This window comes from Hirundo rustica, chromosome 5 (assembly GCF_015227805.2).
Source record: "Hirundo rustica isolate bHirRus1 chromosome 5, bHirRus1.pri.v3, whole genome shotgun sequence".
Classification (NCBI taxonomy): domain Eukaryota; kingdom Metazoa; phylum Chordata; class Aves; order Passeriformes; family Hirundinidae; genus Hirundo; species Hirundo rustica.
The window spans coordinates 40,454,463-40,468,978 of NC_053454.1; the positions used below are offsets into that span (position 1 = coordinate 40,454,463).

At 38.9% G+C, this 14,516-nt stretch overlaps 1 protein-coding gene across 22 annotated transcripts in view; it reads left to right on the forward strand.

The window, feature by feature from the left end:
* FHIP1A (FHF complex subunit HOOK interacting protein 1A) overlaps window positions 1-14,516 on the forward strand; it is a 79,604-nt gene that overhangs the window by 30,519 nt on the left and 34,569 nt on the right. For 11 of the 22 annotated variants that reach the window (XM_040065594.1, XM_040065601.1, XM_040065596.2 and 8 more), the window contains one exon: window positions 503-557. The exons of the other annotated variants lie outside the window; for them this stretch is intronic. The gene's annotated coding sequence lies outside the window, so the exon portion shown is untranslated. The remainder of the gene's footprint in view (window positions 1-502; window positions 558-14,516) is intronic. 22 annotated transcript variants of the gene reach the window in all.

Sequence of the window (14,516 nt, forward strand, 5' to 3'; positions counted from 1 at the left end):
AGCAATGTTTATGTTGACGTTGCATTGTTAGAAGAACGTGGCTTTGGGTTCTCGGATCAGGAAAAAGGCACAGAAGGCTTTTGCTTTCTCACAGCACGACCTCAACAGGTGTTTATTTCCAGGTGCAGAACACTTAACTTCAGAGCTACAGTGATACTAAAGGATGTGTTTCTAACAGCCTGCTTGGTTATTATAGTTTAATGCCACTCAGCATTATAATTAGCTTTACTAGACATTAATAAGTGGGTTTAATATTCAAACCATGGTGTTGGAGTTAAGTGTGCCAATGAACCTTATCAGTGGAGCAAAATGTAAATTTTTACTCATTTATCTCATTAGTCTTTAATAAGGCTGTGCTTTGCGAATCATGGCTGCATCATCTGCTGATTATACCCTCTGATCTGCTAAGCAAAATAGCAGTCTAATAATAGCCATACATTGCATGAAATTCTCCCACTGGTGTTCTGAAACATTTCATGTATCTATTTTTTTTTTCATTTAGGGGGCCTTGATTGTGTCTTAGCTCTTCTGCCCAATGCCAAAATAGAGAAATGAAGGTAAGATGAGAATTCGTTTCTTGTAGGCCCTGGATTTAGAAGTGTTTTGCTAAATAGGAGTTTGTGATGGGCTGTAAGTCTAAGTGTGTAGTCTGTAAGTCCAAGAGTGTGGTGCATAGGGATTCTGAGAGTTTTTGGGACAGGTAAAGGGCTAGACAGTCGAGTGAATAATGCTGACTTGCTGCTTTAGTAATAATCAGAGCTCTCCTGATTATTAGTGGCTGTGGCTCTTGTATTAAGGTAGAAACTGGGCTGAGTGATTTGCCTCAGGCCCACGTAAAAGGGACGAGAATTGGAGGAGAAAGTAAAGTCTTGTGGCTTGAGCTGTTGCATGCAAGCAGTTACCACTGCAGCTTCTGATGGTGATGGGTGTGTGCACCCTGCGTATCATTCAAGTAAGAGGAGATTGAACACGTTTGAAGTACTTATTCTAGCAAGTCCGGTTTTGATGCTTTTTCCCAGCAAGTTGCTCATATGGCATTGTCTAAGTCTAAAGAAACTTGTTCAATTCCTCTAGGAACTTTCAAGCTTTGAAGGTTTCTCAGTAAATGTTGGTAAGATTCACTTACCAACAGGAGTGGGCAGGGGTGATTCTGGTGTCTGAGGCAACAAAACTCTGTCATTCCACTTGTAAGTTGATTTGGTTCAGGTTTGCTTCCATGTCGTCTTTTATTTTGAAAAAAATATACTAGCATTCTCAGATTTAATTTTTTAACGTTTACATCTCTTTCTAGAGCAACATTAAAGCAATATTTCAGATGCATATGATCTGTCATGACAGAATGTTTAAATGGTTGCTAGGGGTGCAAGGGGGAATCTCTTTTCTTGCCATAGTGTGTTAAACTGATATTTAAGCCTCCTTGTAGTGTGCTGAGGGCTACTAGCAATGTATTTTAATAGTAACAACTGCTGCTCACAGACAGCAGTTGCTAGTTGCTAGTTGTTGCTAGTAACAACTGGGGCACAGAGCCTGTTGACTACTTTAGGGAATAGATGGGCTGTGCTGATAGTCATTCTTCACAGTGCTGTGCTGTATTTTCTGTGTTGATCTTAGTGATTGTCAGATGGTCAGTAGATACATTGTCACAGAGAAATCTCAGTTTTTTCCCTACTTAGTGAAAATCACTGGGATTTGTCTCCCAGTCCTACTAAGTTAGAGGATGGAGGGGCATTGTCATAACCCCTGTCACAATCTGTACGCATGGAATCCAGGGGTTTTCATTTTAGTGTTGGCAAGTTTGAAGACTGATTCTTTCCAATCAGGCTGATTGTTGTGGTATCCATAATTGAAGCTGTAAGCACCTTTGGTGCTGGCACTCCTGCACAGGGGCTTTCATAGGATCATAGACTGGCTTGGGTTGGAAGGAACCTGGAAGATTATCCAGTTTCAGTCCTGTCAGCATGGGCAGGGACACCTTTCACTAGACAAGATTGCTCAGGGCCCCATCTAACTTGGCCTTGAATACTTCAGTGATTGGGCATCCACAACTTTTCTGGGCAACCTGTTCCACTGTCTCACTACCCTCTGAGTGAAGAATTCCTTCCTAAGGCCTAATCTAAACCCCTCCTCTTGTAGTTCAAAAACATTTCCCCTTGTCCTATCATTGTCTGTCCATGTAAAAAATTGCTCTCCCTCATTTTTGTAATCCCCCTTGAAGTACTGGAAAGCTTTAGTGAAGTCTCTCTGGAGCCTTCTCTGTGCTGAACAACCCCAGCTCTCTCAGCCTCTCTTTGTAGGGGAGGTGCTCCAGCCTTCAAGTCATCTTTATGGCCCCCCTGGACCGGCCCTAACAGGTCCACGGCTTTCTTGGGCTGAGGACTGCAGACTGGGTGCAGTATTCCAGGTGTGGTCTCACAAGAGCAGGTTTTTCTTCTATCCTTCATTAATTTGTCATTAGTCATATATATATATTTGGGTTTGTGCTGACTTACTAGTAACACCATTTATTTTCAGTTAGTTTTTTTCAGCACAGACACTTGGTTGTATGCAGATGCTTCATAAAGTCACCAAAGGGCTTCCTGAGACATTCTGTGACTCTCAGGACTGAGGATAATGTTTTTCAGGGTAAAAGTCTGTTTGAGAACAGCAGGGATGTCTGAGCTGCCTGACAGTTCTGAAACAGCAGGGAAGGGCTTTACTATTGCAGTGGCTGCGGCATGAATTACTGTACAAGTATAATGTTGTCTGTGGGGTGATGTGACAATAAAAGAGAATGGAGATGAACAGTGTATGTGGTGACAGTAGAAATACTGTGAGTTTTGTTTTAGCAGAGGGATAGCTGGTGAGTGATGTAACAGTTTTGCATATTCTAAAGTACTTTCATAACTGATGCATCAAAACAAAAAATTGGTTTGACATATGCTTTCTACAATTCAGAGGTTGGAAAAACAATCATAATTTTTTTAATTCAGTGTCAAGAGCCATGTGCTCAGGAATAAAGTCGGAGGTCTCACTTCCAAACGTGCTGTGGTTACAGCTGACAGCTGTTCAAGGTCTGTGCATACAGACAGACTTTCTCGTGCCTCTCTGAACTGCTTCTGTCTTCAGCTTGGGAGCTCTCTGAGGACTGGTGTGTCAGATCTGGTGTGTCAGATCTGTGTGGGATGCTGTAGCTTCTGCAGCTCTGGCAGCCATACACAGAAGGACAGAAGTGAAGGTGAGAAGCTGCAGGGCTCCCCAAGACACTCCCCACTTTCAGAACTGTGCAGGCAGGAATGAACACCTGGTGATGGGTGGAACCTGTGCTTTCCCACGCCGGTGGAAGCCTCCATAGGTGTTACCAAATTAGATAGAAGAGGCTGTGGTTTGCCTTTTGGCTGTCAGTGGTGAGAAGCATTCCTGTCAGGGCTGACATCCAACCCTCTCAGTATTGGTCATTCCAAGTGTTAAAAAGTCTAAATAGTAATTAGATTTTTTTACTTGAATTTGATACTTGCTTCACCTTTTAGTAGATACATTTATGAGGCTCTGTGTTTATAAGATGAATAGTTTTCATTTGCAATTTGTTAGGTTATTTGCCTTTTGCTCTCCAGGGTGTGACAGTTGCTAGTTTATCTGCATTCCTTCCTGAACTAGAAAAGACACCTGTATTTTTGTTCATGTTTTCTCAAAGGTTCAAAGGCAGAATTGTTATCAAAGTGTCAGATTATATCAATCTTTTATTCTTTTTTATAAATTGTTCCTCTGATTGTTTATCAGTTTCTTTTTTTGCAGGCTGGCAACATGTCTTGAGACAGGTATTGTATAGACTGTGTGTGTTTCATTTTTGGCCAGTGCATTCGTATGTTTCATTATACAGGGAAAGGCATTCGCAGGAATGGGAGATGCTGCAATGATATTCATTTTTCAGTTGCAGAAGACTAGGTGGTGTAAAGTATTTTCATAGTAGAGTAGCCTTATGTTAGGAGACCAGAGATGCAGAATTAATTTGCACTCTGCATAATGGGTAACTTAACACTGTGTACATGACAGAAATAATTTTATTCCTAGGAATGCTGGAGAAGCTTCAAGGGAGAAACGTCTACCACCTGTATAAAATGCGGAGTAACTAAAGAGAAATGGAAATATAAGTAACATGCAGATTTTTCTTTTATCTGCCTTTTTATGCCCTAAACATCATGAAAGTGCCAACACTCAATTTTGGATTTTCTTGTTTACTACCATATGTATTAAAAGCAAAAAATTTAACTACATATAGAAAGCTATAGTCTGCTAAAGTCCACCCAACATGCAAATCTGTACTAATATTTTTAAATAAGAGTTCCACTGCAGGGGCCAAGGTTTTTTTTCCATGGAACTGTGCTCATAGATACGTTATTTTATTGAGGTTCTTGACTTTGTTATAAGAATTAATATAACATGAATCTTCAACTTCTGCTTGGCTGCTCTGAGTTGGAATAGAAAGGGAGAGGGAGAGCAATGTTTCCTATGGCATGAATACCTGGGGTTTTGTGCCTTGGGAGTGGGGAGCTGGAGAGGTTTTTGTAGGGAAGGCTTTTGTAAGGAAGTGTTCATTTTGCCATTTTCCCCCTCTTTTATTCTTCCACCCCTTTGTTCTTCAGTGTAGAGTGAGAGATAATGATTTGTGTGTCTCATCTTAAACGCTAATGTTTATTCAGTGGTTTTGCCCAAATTTGACAATTGCAAATCAAAAAAAGGATTTTGCATGGGGCTTTCTCTTTGTCTTGAACATAATTTAGGACAAAGGAAGTTCACTAGTTTCTCCATGCTAAATTGGAAATGTCTGATGCAAACAATACTAATTCACAGAGTTCTGCTGTTTCTGTCTTTTAATTCTTCTAAAGAAGGAAAGAAAGCCAACAAAAATACATTTATGTTTAATAGTATCAATCCACTAAATATAACATTTTGCCAGAAAGCGTACTTAGTATGAGGTGGTAGATATACATAGGGTGAGATAAGAAAATAACCTTTCGGATTTTAGTAGCTCATTAAGTAGACAGGTTTGAGGAGTAATTTGTGATGGGCTTTTGCCATCCTACAGTGCACTGAAACAGTTGTCCTGGAGCTGTGTAACAAGATGCTTTTGCTCATTCTCTTTGTTCATTAGTTCATCATGTCACTACCATGGAAATAGTGTTGACTTGGTGGATAAGTAGCTTTGGGTGGTAATTATCTCTAAAATGAGTAGTTTCAGTAACTGTGTACAGAAGATAAATGACAGATTCAAGTTATCTAGTCAATTATTATAGTCCGTGTGCTAAAATGAGCATATTGAGAGGTATAGAATAGTTTTACTGTTATAGCTACTTAAATTTAGATAGAGTTATAAACAGGTTTTTTCCAGGAAAATGAGAACTTTGTATTGCGAATGACGTTTTGGGAGGAGAAATAAATATGCGTATAGATTTAAGTATTATGCTAAAAACTATGCAATAACTTCTATACATAACAGTTTTGATTTTATTCTGTCCTTTCCTGGTGCATTTAGTTTGAAAGAGAAACATACAGAGAAGTATCATGTGCATGTGAACAAGAGAGCAATTCCATCTGCAGAGTGGAAGTTCTTTTCTCAGTGCAAACTTGGTAACAATCCTCTTGGGAAAATTGCTGTTTGGTTTCTTTGTTTATTGGTCAAATAATCAGGGTAGTCTTAATGGTGTTTTACTGCTGATTCTTGTGTTTGAACTATATTTAGAATCTGCAGAATCAACTCAGTGTGGATATTAAAAAAAGTGTTTGTGGCTTCTCTATCATGAAACACGGAATCTTTAGAATATATGTGATTAGCGCTGAAAGCACACACTTCTTCTTTAATGTCACTTTGTACACTTGAGAGCATTATTCTTCAACTTCTTAGGCTTATTATAATGAGTAATTTGACATGTTGTACAAATCACTTGAAAAATCGTCTTGCATATTATTGCTGTGGCCATAAAATATACAGCTTAATCTTGTTTTCTGTAATCTACATATGATGATTACAGGTACATTGATAACATTTTTCTAGACCATCTTTCTCTTGGGAAGGTAGTATTTCTTGTTCTGTATGCTAGTGTTCTGAAAATAGTTTTAAATCTTCAGAGTATAGAGTCTTCCACTGCTTTGCTGGTCTCATTCATCTTCCTGTCAGGAAGGCTTTCTAGAAAGGCACCTTAATAATTTCCTATGAATTTATTTTATACTTTTAGCTACAGCAACTATTTTACCTTTCTCAAAAAACAATCTAAACAAAAAATGTTCCATCACTTCAGCATCACAACTTCAGGAAGCATGTGGTTTCTCTAAATTACGAGCATGTTGGAGCTGGGTTTGTGTGTCACACAGGTGTCAGAATTATCTTGGAGAGCAAAATTGATGCACAGAGTGCATGGGTCACTTTGATTTCTTTCTTCCACTAGCATAACAAGAACATAAAGTAGGTTTTGTCAAATGTCTGCTTTCTGATGTGTTGCTCCCTCCCTCTCCTGGATAGTAATGAATTTTGAAATAAACCCTGTAGATATTCCTAGTAAAGTTGAGGACTTTGACAACAAATTTGAGCAATAATTCACTTCAGTTATGGCAAAAAATTACTAATCTAGATATAGCATAGGATATTTTTAATTGACTATTTGTGAAGTAATGGAAAGTAGATTCTTTTCACTCAGTGACCTGTGGTCTGCCCTCTGGGGTTCTTTTGTTTCTCTTTGAAACTTGATATGGAAACATTTGCAGTACAAAGTTTTAAACTGAGATTTGTTTTGCTTGTAATGTCTTGTCTCTCACAGTACCCCAGATGCTTTCCTCTGTTGGCCTTGGACATTTTTATGACTTGGTTTTCTGTGGAAGCAGTCTTTTCTGGGGTCATCAGTTTCGTTGGTGATGTGAGAATGAACCAGCAAAGCTAAAGCCTTTGAGCTGATTTCAGTACAATGACAAATGCGTTCTTTAGCATGTAGGTAGAAAAGAGCTTTTTTGAACTGCTATTTTTAAGGCCTTTTTTAAAGTTTATTTTTAATATTCTTTTGTCTAGTAGCAAACTAGACACCTCAGTCATACTGTGCCAGAATGCTATTGGGAATACAGAGGTATCTATCTTGGATTTTAAGAACCCTAGCTGCTACTTTTTATTACTTTTTAAACCAATGTAATCTGTGTTTTGAGCCACTAATTGTTACTTAATTGTTCTCTTTCTGTAGTAGCATAAAATGCAACAGAGAAACAGGATTATTATATTCCTTATCTCTTATAAAAAGAATCAAATCATACCATTAAAATTACAACCATATTTTTTTTCTTTAGCTTCAGAACGATGACCTAGGGATGTGAATATGTAGTTCATTCCTCCTGGGACTTTGCAGACACAGCTTCAGTAATTGTATGCTCTCAAGTTCCAGTGAAATTGCCTATGTACAAATGAGTGTGGTAGATGAACATAACCTGTGGTGTAACAGGTAAATCAGGCCTTTCCTGAGCAGGTCAAGGTCTCTCTCAAGTATTCTATGTTGCTTAATTTCTGTTTTCTTGGGCAGTTAGTGCCATTTCTCTACTTTGGTAGTATGACCTTTGAAGAGCCGTCTTTGCTGGTTAGCTGTTTACCTTCCTGGGTACACTATATGTAATTTTAGCATAACCCATTGATGCATTTTGGACCATACTATGTAACTGGCATCTTTTATTGTGTTCCTTTATTTTGGCTGCCCCATGCACCAGGAGTCTCTGAGGGCCTGGGATATGGCTTAGCCTGTGTCCCAGTGCATAGGCTGCCGGCAGGAGTTGATCCTGTCGCTTGCCCTTGAAGCAAGCCTGTCTATGCCAGTGTAGCACTGCTGGGCTGGGGCTGTCACTGCTGCTTGCTTGCTGTGGGGGAATTGCCTGTTCATGTGCCTGGAGAACCACAGAATTATTTAATGCTGAAACCCGGACCTCCTAATGTATAATGCCATAGGATTATACAGATCACATGAAGAGCTTAGTGGTAGTCCAATTGAGCTGATGTGAATCTACAATAAATATGTGAGTAGTGTAGCTCCCCAGACATTTGATAAAAGATGAATTGTGGTTTTTAACAGAAGCAGACTGACTGTAGATGGGACAGGAAGATTTTTGTCTCATTATAAAACATACTGTGTGCAATTTCTCTCATGAGAGAGATCGTTAGGCAGTCTCTGTGGGGACAAGGCACAAGACATTCTTACTTTCATGTTAGCAGGTTGGATTAAATTGTGCTTGATGAGAACAGATTGATACTTTGGTTAACTACATTGCTTTACAATTTGTGGTGACTTGTTCTCTGTTAGGCTTTTAAGCAGATAGCTGTATCAGTGTAAAACATACCTTGTCCCACCTATACATGGAAAGCTTAGCATCTTTGCAAAGATGCTTTTCTACCCAATACTGGGTAGAAAAGCTGGATTGAAGAAAGCTGCCTAAATGTGAAGTGCTTGCTTGAGGGAGACAAAGGACAGGAGAAATTGGGACTGCAGCACTGACATGAAAGGACAAATGAAAAAGGAAGATAATTGTTCACATAGTTTAAATGATTCCACTAGTAATCTGCTTCAGCTTTCTTGCTAGTAGAGCTTCTGAAGGTGAGTAGGACTTAATAAAAATGAGAATTCCTTGATGCAGTGACTTTTAGCCACTGTTTTGCAGTTGCCTACCGCAGATCTACTGCTCTCCAGTGAACGACGTGTAATCCTTCTGCACTCTTGTGGTGATTGTAAAGGATCATTGAGGATGGGGATGTGACTGTTCTTCTTAGGCTTTGGTTTTGCAGCAAAACTTTGGCACAAGCACTGTGAATCCTCTTCTTTGAAAGGATTGATGTATTCCTTTGAAACACTATTGTTAATAAAAATTAAAACCTCTCCCTGATAATAGTTTCTAAAGAAATTCTGACAAATTCATGCAGAAGGTTTCTTTTCAATCAGAAGTAAACAAATCCTGAACAAAGTCCCTTTTAAGCTGAAACTAAGTTGAGGTATGCTAAAAATTGCCACTCATTTTCCTCCTACCTTCCCTTATCCACTTATCAGCGACTGCCGAGGTATGATTGCATAGCTATGAGCAAGACCGTATAATTTCCCTCTGCTTCTTTGAAGTGGTCTAATTTCAAGCCCCTTTATGCTACACTGATCCATGAAAAAGTTTTGATATCTGCTGTTTCTTTCACTGCTATCAAGGCTTCTCTGTTGCCTCTTGTGTCTACCCAGAGTGACAGGGTGGAAAGCTTTGGCCTGTAGAGAGCAAAAGTGTGCAGCATCTGATAACTGAGCTTTGCTTGTGTTTGTGAATTGTTGAGCATGGCATCTTAATGTCCCAACAGAAGACAAGCTTGATAAATTGCACAGCCTTGCAGCATTTTTTATGCCTTCTTTACTCTGTTACTGTATTAGGCTGCATATCTTTTGCCTTTGTTATGTATTGCCTGGGAAACCCCAGTCTTGCAGACTTTTGTGCTGGATTTTTTTTGGTTTGTTTAATTTTTTTTTAATGCAAAAGTGAAATTTTTGACAAGAGGCATTCCACTGGGAGAGGACTTTACAAGGGATTCTCTGCTAGGCTGTTCTTCCTAGTGTTCTTTAAAGTAAAATGAATACTTCTTTTGATTGAGGTGTTCAGCCCTGTAATCAGCTGTGTGAAAAGAGCTGATGTCTTCCAGACTTCTGAAGGAAAACTGAAGGCAGATATCCTCCCATGAGCCCAGTGACTGAGTCTTGTGGACTGCTGCTTTCTTCAACTGGAAATAGGCCAAGTTATACTAAAGCACTCTGAAATAGCTCTAGAAGGCATATGTAAGTGGGCTTGACCTTGTGTTAGGGTTAAACTGATAGATAAGATATGAAAGATTTACCTGCCAAGAAGGTTCTGTTACTGTATGGCAGAGTCAAAGTATTAAATTGAGCAGTGGCTTTTGGAAGTGGAATTTTGTATCGACTGCGTGAGAGGTATATTCACACTTGTCAGGGTTATCAAATGGCAGAGTAATAACTTGATCAGGATTGAGCAGAGAAAAAAGGCTAAATTATCGTAAAATTTTAATCATTAACTGATTAAAATAAATGGTTACTTTTGTTCTTAGTGGCCCCTGAGTTCACTTCTACTTTTTCCTCCATGAATTGGTGTTTTATAAATTAATTTACTTCCTCACCTTTGGACTCATTATGGTCAGGTTATTTGTCTTGTTTAATTGGAGTGAGATTTAATTCACAGGGAGTGATGTGATGGTACATTTACTGTTGCAGATTTGGTCTTGCAGTATAATCAAGTAAACCTAATCCAGTAACAAAATCTGCTTACAATGAGTGTAGTCTGCTACTGCTATAACTGCAGCATGCTGTTAGATTGAAATGTATCTTACAAGATAGTCTCTCTTCCAATTCAATTACCTTTTTAAAACAGGGAAGCTGTTTTTAGGATCTATTCTGTGACCACTTAAGTTGTCAAAAGCTTTTTGAAACACTATTACAGAGTTTGAAGTCTTTGAAGCCTACACAATCTATTAGTGTTTTGTATTACTAAGGAAATCCCAGCATCCCAAGACGCTTTTGAAACTGGAAATATTTGCTTCCTTAGGGGAATTGATTTGAACTTAGAAATATTATTGCACATTGCAGTCTGCAATGCTGTCTTGTTAATTTTAGATTAGAGATGATTAAAAAGCTGTAGTTGGGAGGCTGTGAGGATAATGTCTGTGTTCTTCAACTGTTCTCAGATTTCTGATCCAGCTGGGCTAGAGGCAAGTGAACTAAGCCCTTGTCAACAATGTTTGCTGCAGACAAGTTGTTTTCCACTGGTTATTTAAATTTGCTATTTTTGTTCTTCATTTGATGCTCTGTCTAGTCCATTTATGATGACTTTTGTGAAGTAGGAGGAAGCATTCAGAGTGAAACATTATTAATGTTATTGTTTGTCACCAGAGAACAAATTATTTGTTTGGTGGTTATTTCTTATTAAAGAGGTTTCAATGTTGGAATTGTATATATGTGCGGTATATTGCTAGATGTAGGTTTTATTTATAGAACATGAATGCTGGAGATGAATTTGCTGTTTTACAGTTTGTTGGTTGCATATTCCCAAAGACCAAGCAATGGTGTGGTGTTTGTGTCTGTAATAACAAATACAGTAAATAGACCAGGCAGGGTGCGTGAAACATCAGCTTGAGGGGACCTTCCTAAATGGTTTCTGTGATTGATAGCATAGACATTTCTAGAGCTGGCAACGCTGAAAGCCCTTGCTGTTCTGATCCACTCATCTGACAAAGATGCAATTTGAACCAAAATGCTGACAGGTTTTGGTGACTTATGTATCTGAGAATTTGCTGTGTTGTCATTTGAGTGTGCCCAAGCTGGGACTTGGAAATACCAAGAAGCTCTTAAGTATCTTGGATAAATAGGATTTTAGGGGTCGTTATGCTGGAGAGTATGGGACACCTGCTTGTCTTGAAGGCTTCTTTCACTGGGGCTGTGTCTGTTCTTTTTATGTGGTGGCTGGACTTAGAAAATTCTATCTTGCGCCCATTCTGCAAGTGCAGGCTGCAGCAGTCATCTGCCTAGGGAGTAAGCTGTTAGCAGGGGTGGGACTTGAATGTTCAGTGCCATAGTGATGGTTACAAATTCTTACACAAACATTGATAACTAAATAGCACTGTTGTAGGAAGTGAGCTTTCATACTGGACACACGAACACAGCAGTGGCTCTGTCACTGGGCCTCTTGGCATCTTGGTGGATTTTGAATGACTGTCGAGATATGTACCATTTCTGTTTACTTGAGGTCTTTTCATAGCTGCAGAGCAGAGAGGCAGGAAATATTTTGGGAATCTGAGGTACCAATATGGAACTATCCCAAAGCAGTCTGTTCAGAAAGCTAAATGATAGGGTAGAGTCTGTCTGGTGGTGAGGGAAAGAATCCTGTCCTGGTATTTGTGGAGTAGCAGGGACAGGACATTTTTGCATGAAGAAAAAAGATGAAGACAGAAAATTTCAAAGGCTAGGGAGGACAGAGAGTTAAAACATTAGAAGAGAGTAGAAGAGAGGATAATGGGTTAAGTAGGTTCAGCTCACCTGTGTGTGGTAGCATCCTAGAGCTTTGTGTGCATCTGGAGAGTCTTACATCACTGATTTTTATCAGAATTTATGAAGAAAGCCATAGGCTCCCTTATTGTTATTTATTATCTTAAGTTCTGGAGACCGGTCTGAAGTTTCTGATTCTGTGCTGCTAGCGGAATTTGTCATGTGATAGGTAGATGTGTAATATCGATTTCTTTTAGTTAAGTTCTTAAACAATATGCAAAGGCTACGTTGATACAACCTCTAAGTTGTCAAGTGAAGGAACTCATAAATTCCAGAATGGAGCTGCCTCTGCTTTGTTAATTAAGTTCTCTTACTGCACCTTATGATATCATCTTTAATTACACGATCATATTAGTTTTTCCAAAGCTGCTTGCTTCATGCACAGAAGAGATCTGCTAAAAGGGTGAATTAGGGTTGTAAAGTGAAGGGCACTTTTTGCCTGTAGGAGTCTGCTGGACTTGTACCAACATGGAAGAGTTTCTGTTTGCAGAAGAGTGCTGGCAAAGAGGAACTGGCGGGAAGTGGGCAGGTGATGTGAAATATGTCAGTTAAATATTCCTTGGATTATTAGCTATGGTATTAGGCAAAGTATTTAGAGCAGGCTTTTTCTAAATGGTGTGTAAGCATGCATCGTCTTTTTGCAGTGTTTCTTGGTAGAAATGTTGAGTGCTCAGAGTTGCGAACACATTGCCAGAAGTTGTGTGCCTAAGGTATAGTGGTATATACTTAAGAAAGTAATGTTAAAAGCACACAGATCCTCTCAAGTTGGGTTCTCAGATCCACTTGCTCCTCTGAGCTCTGATTATTTTTGTGATTTATTTTGTTTTTCCTCTGCAGGAACATCGGTAGTTTAAAAATAGTACATCCAGTTCATTTTCACAGGACTGTTTAAGAAGCAGCAGTGTACTGGCAGGTGCCTTCAAGTGAATGATCGCATGAGCTAGTTCTTACTGGTTGCGCACAATCCTGTCCGCTGCATCTGGTTCCAGGTGGTTTATAATCTGGAGAGTAGTTTGTGTGGAGTGCCAGCTTCATTCTGGAGGTGGTGTGACCCAAACAGATAAAGTGTGCAGGATTTATGCCGGTTATGCTTGCTTCTCCACACGTGGAATATGTTATCTGCAAAAAGGATGGGCTAGGTTGTATTGTGTGAGAGTGCTGAGCAAGTGCCGAGGAAATGCATTGCTAATGCTGAAAGAAGCAGGGTTAGGATGGATGGGGGAGGCTGATCATGCAATTGAATTGTGAACATATGAATATATGTGTGTGTGTATATATATATATACAGGGGAGTGCATAACCTCCTTGCTTGCCTCAGTTGTGCCCTGTATATTTTTGGACTCTTAAATGGCAAAACTCACTGCTACTTCTGAGACAGGCTGGATGTTTTCCTGTGCTAGCCGTTTCAAGAATATAAACAGGGCACTCATACAGGGAGCAGAGATGTCCACCACAGAGAAAAGATTTTCATCTTTTAAGATATGCACAGAGAAATCCCTTCTATACTGGCAAAGAATTGCTGTATGGGATTTGGCAGCTTATGCTACAAAAAAATTCTGTTTGTTGTTGGGAACTTTTGGTTGGGCTTTTTCCGCTATGGTCCCAAACTGAAATAAATGCCTCATTGGTTTGCAAAAAGGAGAATAAAAATGTAAACTTCATAAAAAGAAAAAGGTGGGGGGGGAGCTGTGTGACTTAGATATTGGTTCATGAGGGAGTAATATGTTCTCTTAAACCTCTCAAATACCTGCAAGATATCAATCTTTGTTTCATTTTAACTTTCCCTGCAGGTGTGCAACTAGTTTAATACTCAGATATCTAGGATATTAAATAATGGATGAAAGGAATGTTTCAGTGTTTGATCCTATTCTCATAGTCCTTTACTATGGTATCTCCATTTATTTGGCTTTGGGTACCACGAAGGTTTTTATCTTTTATGTTGTTTGGTTTTGTTTACTTTGGTATTGATACAGATGCACCCTTCTATGTTAATATGGTGCTCTACAGATGTTTTCAACTGTTTATGATATGGTTTCTGGCAGAACGCTTCTAAGAATTTGTAATTACATCTATTACTGGAAAGTGTTAAAAAAAAAAAATAGAGAAGTAACCTCTATTTTTTTTTTTACCTGTTCAGTCTGTGCAACATTAGTTACTAAGCAACTCTGAAGAGACATGGTCAGATGGCAAAAGTATCATAACGAGAAACTAAAAATGCAGTGATATGCATAAAATGTTTATTGCATAAGCTTCTGTTGGGCTTGTTTATTTCAGTAGCACCTTATTTCAGTCACTGATCTCTAAAGTTTGAGCATTATAAGCCATTATCATGAGCAAAATCTAAGATGATCCCATATAAAATGCTTAAATTCTATCCTCAAACAGAATTAAAAGAAAAAAAGTTTGTGTTCTTTAAGTATGTTCTTTTCTGTTTGACAGTAT